We start from the raw sequence: 13,599 nt of genomic DNA, 5'->3' as shown, positions 1-13,599 counted from the left end.
ATGCACACGGGGAAACCCCCGGGCTCCTTTACCAGAGCACTGATTACAGTGATCCCCAAGGCAGGGAGGGATCCCACTAAATGTGCCTCGTACCGCCCCATCTCCCTGCTTAACCTTGATGCAAAAATCTATACCAGAGTCCTGGCTGCAAGGTTGGAATCACTAATCCCGCAACTCATACACTCGGATCAGGTTGGGTTTATACTCGGGAGACAAGGGGCCGACACGATGCACAAAACCCTGCACCTTATCCATACTTCCCAGACCCTGGATAATGACCCAGTCCTACTCTCCATCGACGCAGAAAAGGCCTTTGACAGGGTGGAATGGGGATTCCTAAAAGCAGTATTATGTAAAGTGGGAATGGGCACTAGGTTTAGGAAAGCAATACATGCAGTATACTCGGACCCTAAAGCCTCAATATTCCTGAATGGTGAATATTCTAGGTGGTTCAATTTACAGCGTGGGACTAGACAGGGGTGTCCCCTCTCGGCAATTCTCTTTGCACTCTCACTAGAGCCCCTGGCAATAACGATGAGAGCCGACCCCATCCTAGAGGGTATCTGATTAGGGTCGACGGAATACAAAATTGCCCTCTATGCGGATGACATCCTCCTCCACATTACTAACCCCCTTTCTTCCATCCCTCGAGATCTTTGTCTGTTGGAAGAATACGGTAGACTATCAGGGTTTAAAGTAAACAAAACCAAGTGGACGCTCTTTGCCCTTCAAGGCCCAGAAGATGAAAATGTCACTAAATTCTCCCCACTGGGTCTTAGAATTGAACACGCAAAATTACAGTACCTGGGGATACAAATTACGAAAAAGCTGAGTGACCTATACGAAGCTAACTTTCCCGCCCTGCTAAATCAGTTCCGGTTAGATCTGGCAAGATGGGATGAGCTTACAATATCCTGGCTGGGTCGACTTAATGCAATAAAGATCAAATGTTACCCATCAAGATCCCGAACAGTTTCTTTATTGAGACCAAAAGGGCCATGCTCCGATTTCTATGGCAAGGGAAGAAAGCGGGGATCCCATATAAGACCTTAACACTCCCCAAAAACAAGGGAGGAGTCGCACTCCCTAACCTACAAAAATACTACGAAGCATCCCAACTCAGAGTACTAATTCCACATCTACGTAATCATACAAACATTCATTGGGTTAATATGGACAATCATTATTTCTCACCAGCTACGGTTTCTGAATGGCTCTGGGCTCCCAAGAAAAGAATTCGTAAAAACTCAAAGATCATCCCATACTAAACACCATCTGGGACATCTGGACACATGGTAAGAACATGCAAAACATTACCACCTGGCCAGCCCCCTTAAGCCATTTATGGTCCCCCGGAATCAACGATCACATTCCAAACGTAGGCCGATTCCAAGCATGGTATGAGGCAGGATTGGAAAGAGTTGGCCAACTACAAAGAAAAAAAGACTCCTTTATCCCTCTCCCAGAATTAACGGAAGCCCTCGGAATAGGCCCATTATCCACTTTTCAATATATACACATTAAAGGCGTTCTGACAAGACCTATGTGGAAGCCCAAATTAATGAGAGATCTCACTCCCTTTGAGAAAATATTGGACTCAAGAACTGAAATGAAGGGCCTAATATTTGAGATGTACAGAGCACTGATAGGAGGGGAGGGAGTGAACACGGATGCACTGAAAGGTAGATGGGAAAAAGATTTCGCTGAACAGATCACACCGGATCTATGGGACACCATATGCCAAGCAGCCACACAAATATCCATCTCAAACCAATACAAGCTCCATGCAATCAGGTTACTACAAAGATGGCAATACGATCCACTCAGGCTATCCAAAATGTTCCAAACAGCCAGGCCAGAATGTTGGCGGGGATGTGGGGAGAAAGCAGACTATTGGCACATGTGGTGGGGATGTCCCTGAATAAAAGTCTTCTTGTCCGAAGTTTTGGGCCGGATTAAAGAGGTCGACGGTATCACCAGAACAGCTAATCCCTACCTCATACTGTTCGGCCTTGAAAAGGATGAGGATGACTGGGTCAAAATAAAGGATATAGCCCCACAACTGCTATTAGCGGCAAGAGCAACGTTGGTAATGAAATGGAAAACCCCCCATAATTCCTACAAAAAGCGAATGGATCAACGTTGCCACTAATATTTGCATAATGGAACACATTACAGCGTCACTACACGAAAGGTCGTTGCAGATCGAAGCCTTGTGGATGGAATACAAGACCATATACCTACCCAATGGACTGCTTCGCCATAAACCTACTACCCCAGAAACGGAAGAGCGAACAGAGTCCGCCCCCACCAATATGCACTTCCATGATTGAGGAAGATCCCGACAACACTTACTAACTCTGATCATCACACGATGAACGCTGCAAGAACTGAACTAAAAGCTGCCTGACCACGGAGAGGGAGGGGGGTGGGTAACGGGGGCTGGCGGAAGTCATGTTTACACTCGAACCCTATGTATGGAGATCGTGTCTGCTGGACAAACACGGAATACATGGAGTTTCATGGGTTTGTTCTATTATCCTAAGATATGTACTGGTTTTCTTTTTTGTTGTCGCATGACTCACACTTGTAAAATTTAATAAAATCAAATTTACAAAAAGAATGTTACGGCTGCTGTACAAAACAGCAAAACCCCACAAATTCTCTAGTTATGGTTTCTAAAGAAACGGTAGTTCAGCCATCTCCATGTGTTGCTTATGATGCCACACATGCTATTGCAAAAGCCATGCCACTGCCGACACATCCTAGAGACAGTACGAGAGGAATGGCGCCAGGTAGAACAATAGTCAGGACTAGGGAGAATGCTCAGTTCATAGGAAACAATATTCGTCTGATCGTTCTAAAAGGGAGAGCACATAGTAGACATCTCAGCTAATCTACATAACCAGTAGGAGAAAACACTGTGTTCACTGTGGTGTTGTCACTGCGATGTAAGACAGCAGGTCTCTGGGCGAGCTTACTGAAATATATTACACTGAATGACATGCCTAGAGACTGGAGCAACCTTAGTTTGTTATACGCATAGCTCACTTTAAAGGAGGGCCACACCTTATATCTCTATAGCTTCTCCCCTGCTCTTTTCTCTCGTTTTGAAACCACTTATGCGAAGTATCATTAATACTTGCCAAAGGCTTGCATGAATATGAATGAGATTGTAACTTGGAATGACAGTGGTTTAAACAACTCGGTTAAGAAAAAGGAAGTACCGCTGTATTTGAAGATATGTAACGTAGATATTGCACTACCACAGGAGACCCATCTGGTTATTGAGTGGCAAGCAAACTACTAAGGGAATGGGTGGGAATGGGACTTCACAGCGCCTATGACCAATGTACCCGTGGAGTTATGTTGCATATACAAAAGTGACACAGAGTCAAATTAAGAGTAAAACTGGTGCAAATGATAGATGGGTGCTTGCTGCGCTAGAGATGGATGGGGTACCTGTTACACTGGCTCATGCATATGTACCCAGCCAGAGAGCGGGTGAGATGCTGAGAGAACTGGGAGCCTCAGTGACCAGTTTGAAGAATTGCAATGTCATTACAGGAGGGGACATTCATGCCTGTCCAGATATGATCTTAGATCAAAATAGCACTGTCAGAGACTGAAATTATTTAACCAGAAATAATCCACAAAACATCAAAACAGTGCTAGGCCAATCAGACTCTTGGAATCTCTTGAATCCCATTGAGAAAGATGACACCTTTTACTCGGCAGGTCACCAATCACTCTATATAGTCGACCTAATCCTCACAGACAAGAAGCAACGGCAGGCATTGTGAACTCTGATATTGGTAATATATTGATATCAGATCGTTCACCGGAAGGACTGTGCATCACAATAGTCCTAAAGGAATGGAAAAGTCTGCTTTTACACCTCAATATACTGCTACCACAAGATAAAAGAAATAGCAAAGAAGATCAAAATAGAAATTGATTGAATGGAACACAATAAAAACTCGCCGAAAAAGCTTTTACAAGATGCATATTAATATAGAACTATCAAATAAAGAGCAAATATATGTGTCTAGGCTAGAGAGACTTCTAGCTGACCTGGACAAAATATAAAACGAGAAGAAGACAAATGTAATGCATTGTAAAAATTAAAATATGTATTAAACAATATATACTCAAGCAAGGCTGAATATGGCCTTTCCAGGACAAGCCCCAAATAATGGTATGGTGGCAAAAGATCATCTGTTGGCTCAGAAACTCGAGATCAAGCTTTAGAAAGATCTGTGGGCAGTGCTGGATCTTCTGAGCCTGCAGGCCGGACTTATGGGGTTCAGCAAAGTGAGGGTGCAAAAAGATCATGTGTTGCCCAGTAACCGTGAGCAACATTGCTATTAGGACCTGACTCCATGGGCAGGTGCAAAGGGCACTATGCTAATGGGAAGGACACATTGAATAAAAATAGGAAGCTACTTTAAGGTATGGCAGGCAAACAATGATGCTTGGCGGCCTTTGGAAACTAGTTTTTTTATCTGTTTCGAACCTCACACAGTGACACAGCTAGAGAGGGAGGCGTGCACAGGAATTAAGGAGCGGCAGAGGACGCGGGAGAAGGTCACTAGAATATGGAGGCCAGAGGAGAGTGCCAGCCCGGCAGTGGGTGAAGAACAGCAGAAGAAGAATGTACAGTAAATGTTTCGGTGATCGTGCTGGTGAAGTGTGGATCCATAGCGCCACAGATGAATATTGCCCGGAAGCCCTGGATCCTGACTGACTCCCAGGATTATATGATTCCATTCCATGTGCTAATTAATAATAGTGACTTTTGATACACTGTATACTATAAATCAATGTGTTGTTTGTTTCACTAATGAGCACACCACCTGAAAATCATGTCTCTCTTCCAACCTCAGGCTACAGTTGGTAAAATAATTGGCTTAGGGCAGGATCTCAAACTATTGGTTGTCATTTTGAAGAAAGCGTCTGGGCACAATCAGAGGTTCTTGAATCCTTTAAATCCATTGGTTTAGGGCGATATATCAAGCTCTTCGTTGTGATTGCGAGTAAGGAGGGGCATGACTAAAGATTCTTGGATCCCTTCCTTTCTTTGGTATGGGTGGGGTCTAAATTGTTATGTTACACGGGGCCGAAAATCCTCTCATCACCCGTTGGCTAGCGCAGGTGTTGTGGGCTGCAGTGGGGTCTGGAGGCCAGCCACATTCGCACATCTCCTTTTCAATTCAGGAATGTGCCCCCCTGTCTGTGCTGGGCTTAGAGCTCACTCTGGCTGCAGGCGAGAAGGTTTATTGTGCCATAAATAACAGGACAAAAACGCTAGGAGGCTCAGTGAGGAAAGCTCACTGCAGATTTGTGTGTGTGACTCGCAGTTCACACCAGTCACAATCCCAGAGCATTTTATTTCTGGTGTAAAATAACATTGCAATGACTAAGGGCCTCATTACGACCCAGGCGGTAAGGGGTTTACGGCAGCGTTAACAGCGCCGACCCTTACCGCCTGAGTACGAGGTCCCTTAGCGCCATGGCGCTTTTAACACCTGCTTTTAGCAGGTGTTAAAATCCATGGCGCTAAGGGACCATGGAGTTAATTACGCCACCGTAATTTACGGTGGCGTAATTAACGCCTTCCCCACTCCCATTATGCCCTATGGGGCAAAAATGGGAATGGGGAAGGGTAAATGGGGATTGGGGACTTACCGCCCCGCCAAGGTCGGAATGGGGCGGTAAGTCCGCCAACCACCATGGCGTAAACGTAGTTTACGCCATGGTGGTAAAGTCACGGCCCAGGCGGTAACTTACCGCCTGGGTCGTAATGAGGCCCTAAGTGTAGTTCTGCAGGTGTTGGTTTCCATGTGAAAGGTTTAGCAAGTGAAATCCCACACATGATGGAAGGACTGCTTTTTAAATGGTCTCATTGCCTTTTTAGTGAGTTCATAACAAATCAGTGTGGAAATGAACTGTGTGTTCAAGCAGTGGGCGACCAACAATGCATTGCCTATTTAGTTTTTAAATTACACCTATGCTCATTTTTAGTCACTAGTTATGTTTTTACTGTGGCCTAACTCCCGGCTAGTTGCAGTTAAGGAGTGTGTTTTAATAATAGCTCTAACAGTGGCCATTATTGTAGCTAGAGAAGCGCAGCCGTAATAGCCCAGTTTATTCCAAGTGCCCTTGGAGACTCAGCAATGGCAGACGCTTGTGAGGGATGTGGAGTTTGCCAGACTTTTGAAGTGATAGGTGGGCAAAAAAAGATTGGGCGCAGGGAAAGGGAACCATTCCCAGCGCCAATAACAGTACTGCAGTTTGCCACCTTTCAGCAAAACAGAGTACCTAGGTGGGGCACACCACCATGTTCAGCATTACCCCCATTGTGTAAGAGACCAAAAATGGGCCAAAAATCAGCATCTGAGATATAAAGGCGGTTGAATGCAGAAGAGGGCAGGTGTCTGTGATCAATGGGACACTTATTATAGCCCCATGGTAAATAATGCATGCACACTTAACATCCCGGGCCGCAACACCTCAGTTAAATCTACGTAGCTGTTCAGGGCGTCTTTGGGTGCAAAAAGAGACACACCTCCTGGCCAAAGACCAATTTATTACTCGTAATAATTCTACCCACTTCAATTCCACGCTTCAGCTGACAGTAAGAAGGCAGGAGTGGCAATCCTGATACACAGAGACCTGGGCTTTGTGCGCATCAAGATGAATGGGGGGAGGTCAGTGATGGTGGTGGATACACTACACAGGGAACCAGTAACGATTCTAGCATTTTATGCCTGAGTACATCCCAAGAACTCTTCATGCAGCAAATGCTGGTTCTTGTGGAGAAGTATGGGCAAGGTGAACTTCTGCTTCTAGGAGATATCAATATGGCCATGGATGGCAGACAGGAATGGTCTACACAGGCGCACATTGCTCAGCGGGAGTGATCTCAAGTAATCTGCGGGTCCGACTCCAAGAGCTGTACCTTGTGGACATTTGGCGCAATATGCACCCCACAGACAGGGCATACACACACACACTTCCCATGTCCATCTATCTGCATCAAGAATTGATTATATTTTCCAGACGGCAGGCCTGGCCAAAAGGACCTGCTCGACCGCCATTGAGACAACAACACTAGCGCACCATAATGCAGTCACGGTGGGACTGGGGGACTGATCGGGAGGGCTCCAGAAATCCCAGTGGAAAATGCCCCTGGGGTTCTTGAGGGATAAAGTATTCCTGCAGTGGCTGAGGGATGCAGTTAGAAGCTATATGCAGACTAACTCTCCTACCAACACCTTGTATGGGAACTACTGGGATGCCCTTAAAGCAGTGGTCAGGGGGGGACATAATCTCAAACCTAGTGACAATGAAGCGGTTGAGGGGGGAGGAGCAGTGGCACCTGAAAGAGGTGAGGGACGCAGAGAAGTGCTATAGCGATGCCCCATTTAGGTGGACCTTTAAAGTGGCCTCCACGGCGAAGAATCAGTTAAAATTGCTTAGGACCCAGCAAACAGAGCACACATTGCACCACCAGTGGCACCGCTGCTATGGGCAGGGCAATGTACCGGGGAGGATGTTGGCCCCACTCATTGAGCAAGAGGGCGGGTACTCATTTATTCCAACCCTAAGAGAAACCCAGAATAGGGAATGGGGGGAGAAGCACAGAAGAGGAAAGTATTTTGCATCATACTCCTCCAGCGGGCCCTCTAACCAGGAGCAAAGAATGTACCTGAATGAGGTGGAGCTAGCATGAATGTCTTACTTGGATAGGGAAAGCTTGGAGGTGCTGATAGACCCGCTTGAGGTTACACATGCTATCCGATCCCTGAAGCTAAACAAGGCCCCCGCAGCTGATGGATTTATGGTCCAATTTTATAAGGCATTAGCCCAGGTACTGGCCAAGCTCTTGCCCAATGTCTTTAATGATATGTACGGGATGGGGGATCGCTCCCAGAATCTATTAAAGAGGCCCAGGTAGTGCTTATTCCCAAGCCTGGTAAAGACCCTATATTATTCTCTCCATACAGGCCGGTAGCACTTTTGAACCTAGATTCTAAAATATTTATGAAAATATTTACAGCCGATTGGAGGGGCTCATGCACACCTTAATACACCCGGACCAATCAGGGTTTATTTGGGGGTGAAGCACCACAGATAACATCAGAAGGGTGCTCCACTTAGTGGATAAATCAAGCAGGAACCAAGCACACTCACTCTTGTTGGCATTAGATGCCGAGAAACCATTCAACAGGGTAGAGTGGGGGTTCCTGAGGGAGGTGCTCGACAGGTTCACTGAAGGTCCTAAAATGCGACACATGATACTATCCAACTACATTGACCCGTTGGCTCGCTTGTTGGTTAATGGAACCATTACCCTGAAGATTCACTTGAAAAGGTGTAGTGGGGGGGTGGAAAAGCCCCCATCATTCCCACACCCAAGAAATGCAAAAGTCCAAAAATTTGACAAATTCACTGCTTTATTTAGAGATCTCACAAAACAGGGACAGACATCTCAGGATTTCCAACGGTCTCTTAACTGGTTACAGGCCTTTCTACATGTTTTAAAGGGTTATGACATCAGAAATTACGCTATTCCACAAAACCTAAGGCAGGCTAGGGTTGGGTTGGTTAGTGAGGTAAACTACATATAGCATCTATGTGGGGTAAGTGTTTTGATTGGTTACACATTATCTGGTGGCTCCGCCTGCGACCACCTCCTAAATGATGCAAATAAAGGCATGTCAGGTTAGTGTCAGGTTAGTGCATTATAACTGGTCGATGCAACAAAGTGTGAACTGGCGTGGGAGGCAAGCAGGGATTGGTCAGTGAGGGTCTTCTCAGCCTTGATACCTTGGAAGGATACCAGCCCATGAGCAACAATTCAAGGTGATGAGAACGGCCCCTAAGGCTCTGTCTGTACCAATAAGGTTACCATCTCCGATCCTCTAGCCCTTGAGACAGTACATTTAGCTTTCAACCTAGTACTACTTTGTATCGTCTGTCCTAAACTGGATGGGAATGACGGTCCGTGTCTGCCTCAAATTAATAGGTTCTGACGTCTGCCCTTGTCTGTGCTTTCGGGTGCTGATGTGAAACTATCCCTCCCTTGATGGCCTTGACTAAAATATGTACACCGGCTACATGAACAGTCTGGTCAGTGTGTTCCTGCTGAAACAGCGAGTCAGACCTGTCCCTGCATTCTCAAACCATCCCAGTGCTTTCCACTGTTCCAATGTGGCTGCATTTTGACTTTTATGGCTACTTACGTTAACTGCATTCTGCATTGTGCCTGCCTCATGTTTATTCTTGTGCGTTTTGGGTTTCAGCATAGTAGCATAGAGGGCTGCTCCCATCACTGGTCCTGTTTGCCATGGTTATGAAGCCCCTGGCAGCTCACACAAGGGGCGACACACAAATTATGGGTATTAAATTTGCGGGTCCCATCACAAGATTAATTTGTTTGCTGACAATGTCATACTTTCCCTAGCCGACCCTCTCCACTCCCTGACCTATGTTGAGGAAGAGCTGCGACTCTATGGATTGGTATCAGGTATAAAATGAACTTCTCCAAGTCTGAGATCCGGGGCTAAACATCCCCCTGCCCCTAAGGGCTGAACTGAAACAACATTTTCCAAGCCATGGAGGTCTACCTAAATTTATGTTAGATAGGTGGAGATAGAAATGTCAGGGGTGGCCCGGAAACTAACTCAGGATGTGAAGGAAGGAGGCTGTTTCTGTGGGAATGTGTATATATTGTATTGACCTGTCCTCACCCACACAGCCCCTAAAAAGAGGACATTGCAGCTCTTCATAGCTGAAGATAGGTTTATTTACATACATGTCATTGACAATGCATAAACAGCTGGGTTATGGGTACACACGTTATTTAAATTATGGCACACAGTTTGGGGGGCTAAAAGTAGATAACACTTAGATTAGGAGGGGCATATTGAGATGAAAACCCAGTTCAATTATTCGCCAGAGTAGGTCAAGATCCTGAGAGCAACCCAGTCACTTTGGGTGAAAATATCAGGTCCCCAGTCCATTCATGCATCACCCAAGAGAGGGGCATGCAAAGTATTCAACAAAAAGCCCTGTTTAAGGGGTCGGATTTACAGGTCAATGCATGCATGTGGCTCTTGTGGGCACCCTTCCCAAACCCTAATGTAACAAAAAGTCATAGAGTGATTTCAAAAGAGGAGAAGACTGGAAGGTGTATGTAGAGGCATGTCCATGGGGTAGGTGCTTCTAAAGGGCTAGCCCCCTGAGAAATTAACCTGAATTTATTTTGTAAGATCATTGTTTTTTCTCCCATGTTCCCCTCCCTTGCCTTGTCGCGCTTTGAAACACTTGTGTATGAGCGCAATAGAAATAAAATATCAATTCAATATCAATTCGATATTAGTGTATTAGTTGTCAAAGTACCCAGACAGAAAGGTAGCAAAAGTGTTGAGCCGTAAATTCCTAGTCGGTTTCTGCATACCTCAGTCGGAGTTGCAAGGGTAAAGTGCCAATGATCAAGGTATTCATGTTGTGTACCTCCCCACCCTTACCGATCACCATGGGCGTAATTTTAGGAGGGACATGGGTGTTTGTCCTCCCCAATTTACATGGCACAGCATTTTGTCCCCATTCATCTGGCTGGGGACACCTTTTCATCAGATGTCATGTCCCCCACAACATTTTCAGAAACGTTACTCCACTGCTGATCACTCCTTGTAAGGTTTTGGTATCCTCAACATTAGGCCTAGTACCCAAGAAGAAGATGTCTGGCCAGTAACAGATGGTCCACAACCTCTCTGTATCATAAGCAGCATCCAGAAATAGCGGGTGCTGGGCCCAAGAGCCATGAGAGCAAAATAAAATACAGAATATGGGTCCTTCTTTCTTACTGGTGATGATTTCAGATTGCCTGTCTTCCATTTCCTGGATATGTTCTACTATGATATGGTGTAAACTGGCTCCTGTTTACTTTGATGTTTACGTTGATGCCTGTGTTTACTTTGATGGTCCGGAGTGGGTGGTGACAGGTTTATTGAGCACACGTTAAATATCCCAGTTCTTAGATAATTTTCAGTAGCTGGGTAAGGTGGTGCCAGGATAATACCAGGAGCACCTGGGGGTTTTAACGTAGGTGGTTTTAACCTAGGTTTTAACCTAGGTCAATGGAGAACTGGGGCACCTTTAGGACCAGGGAATATATGCAGCCAACGCATATGACTTAACTTCCAGAAAAATAATTGGACTCCATGGAAGGAGAATGGTGTCTGCTAAAGGACACAGTTGAGGCATTTGAAAAATCACCAGGGTGACAACCAGTAGGAGTTGCTGGTTTTGATTGGACAATTAGACTTCACCCTAAAGCTTTTACCTATTGGACAGACATTCTCATGTTCCATTGGCAAGACCAAAGCATGCCGGGAGCAAACAAATGATGGACTTTCTGTATCATATCTTTCGGGAGAGCTTCATTGACGATGCCATTGTGATTGCAATGGCAGCAGGCCGTATTAGACCACGATGTGACATGTACGTAACATACAATTCACTATTGAGTGGAGCAAGGAACTCAAAGCAGTCCTCAATATTGAACTCGATGTGATACGAAAAGGAAACTGGTTGAGTAGGAAAATGTAATGCAAGCCTACAGCAGTCAATGCAGTTCTTCATCGGCAGAGTGCACATCCATTCAAGCTAAAGAAAGGTATTCCTTTTGGTGAGATGAAAAGGGTGCACTGGGATTGTTCTGTAGGTGTGGTGTAGCGCAGAGGCTTTTGGAAAGAGGTTATGACAGATATTTCATTAATAAATCACAGGACAGAATCAGGAAAGTAAAAAGAGAAATCGTATTATCTCCAAAGAGCACATCTGATGAGATGTTGGATATATACTACTGATTCCAAAAAAGAAATATCCCTTTTGGCTATACATAGCTTAATATTTTTTAATAGTGATTTAATCAGTTATTTAACCGCAGACTCCTTTTTTTTTAATGGAACTCTTTAGGGCTTTTAACAGTAGATATTATACAAACTGAGTTCAAATATTGAGCAAAAGACCAAAAAATTGTATTTAAAAAACATGTGTGAATGTGTAGGATGGGTACAAGAAGAGAATACTCATATTACATCACAGAAATATTCTAAAACTCCAAAAGGGCAATGTACTATATACCAAATTGGAGAATGTTGGCAGACAAAGAATAAATGAAATAAGAAAATGAAAACTAATAGCAAACTAATAGCCCAAACAAATCAGTCTTAATTTTGTTAAATTCATTTGCAGTCCTTTTTTTTTTTTAATTCAATTTTTATTGATTTTTGAAAATAACAGCATAGGTACTCAAATCTCAACATTTGGGCAATCACCCTCAACAAATCAAACTATAGGCCATTATTCCCTGCGTTTATTCCCCCCCCCTCCCAACCACCCCACCCAGTATCTCAGGCGATTCAGACTGCTTATAGAAGTCATGCGGCACAGGGCAGCGTCGATCCGGGTTTTCTCCGCCAGTGGTTAACCGGCTTTCCAAGTTCCAGGTCCATTCGTTCAATGTCAGGGCTTGTGTTTGGGCCGGGCCAAGGGCGCCTGAGGGTCTCAGGACGTGACCTCTGTTTTGCCAAACACCTCTTGAAATTGCAGCCAGGCTATCTCTATTTGGGTGCTTGAACCATGTAGAGCCACTGTAAGTCTTTCCATAAGGAATATATCTTTGGCTATCATCACCCATTATCTCTTTGTGGGGAGGGCGGGCCTCTTCCATGTTCTAGCACGGGCCGCTCTGGCTGCCAACAGTAGGGAGTGTGAGAGGTCTGGTCATTTTTCCCAGTGGTCATCCTTACGCTGCAGGCCAAACAATATCAAAATCGGGTCCAGTGGGAGTACTCCTTTTCCCGCCTCTTTCAGCCAGCTGAGAACTTCGGCCCAGTAAGTTTGGACCTTCCCGCATGACCACCACATGTGCCAATAGTTTGCCCTTTCCCCACACCCGTGCCAGCAAAGCGGGATTACATCTGGGTACATCCTAGAGAGTGTGATCGGGTCATACTGCCATCTGTGCAAGAGTTTAACAGCATGGGTTTTGTATTGGCAGGAGATCGAAGTCTTGAATGATCTACTACAGAGTCGCCCCCAGAGACCGTCTCCGATCCTACAACCCAAATCTCTTTCCCATTTCCCTCTGAGGCTTTTAGTGGTTCCCTCGCGGGGGGTTAGAAGGGCAGAATAAAGGAGTGAGATGAGGCCTTTCATTACTACATGGGCGTCTAAGATTTTCTCAACTGGGGTGAGTTTTCTTTGTAATTTGGGCTTTAGTTTTGGTTTCATTAGGATTCCCTTGAGTCTCAGGTACAGGAGTGGGGAGAGCCTGCCTATTCCCAGGGACTCTTCAAGCTCCTGGATACTTATAAAGGACTCCTCCCTGACCAACTGACCAACTGTGAATAGGCCCGCCTCGAACCAGGGCTGATAGTGTTCGTGGCATGGTATTTCCTCTAAAACTGGTGTGGACCAGATGTGGCTCATGGGGGAGGGAGGGCCAAATGGTCACCTTTTCTCCGTGTCCCTTACCTTCCAGCGCCTTCCACATTGTTACTAGTATTGGGTGTTCCCTAATTC

The sequence above is a fragment of the Ambystoma mexicanum genome, chromosome 5p, assembly GCF_040938575.1.
Source record: "Ambystoma mexicanum isolate Mex_15411 chromosome 5p, UKY_AmexF1_1, whole genome shotgun sequence".
NCBI classification, from domain to species: Eukaryota; Metazoa; Chordata; class Amphibia; order Caudata; family Ambystomatidae; genus Ambystoma; species Ambystoma mexicanum.
The sequence above is the reverse complement of the archived record's forward strand: the minus strand, read 5'-3'. Positions refer to the sequence as shown.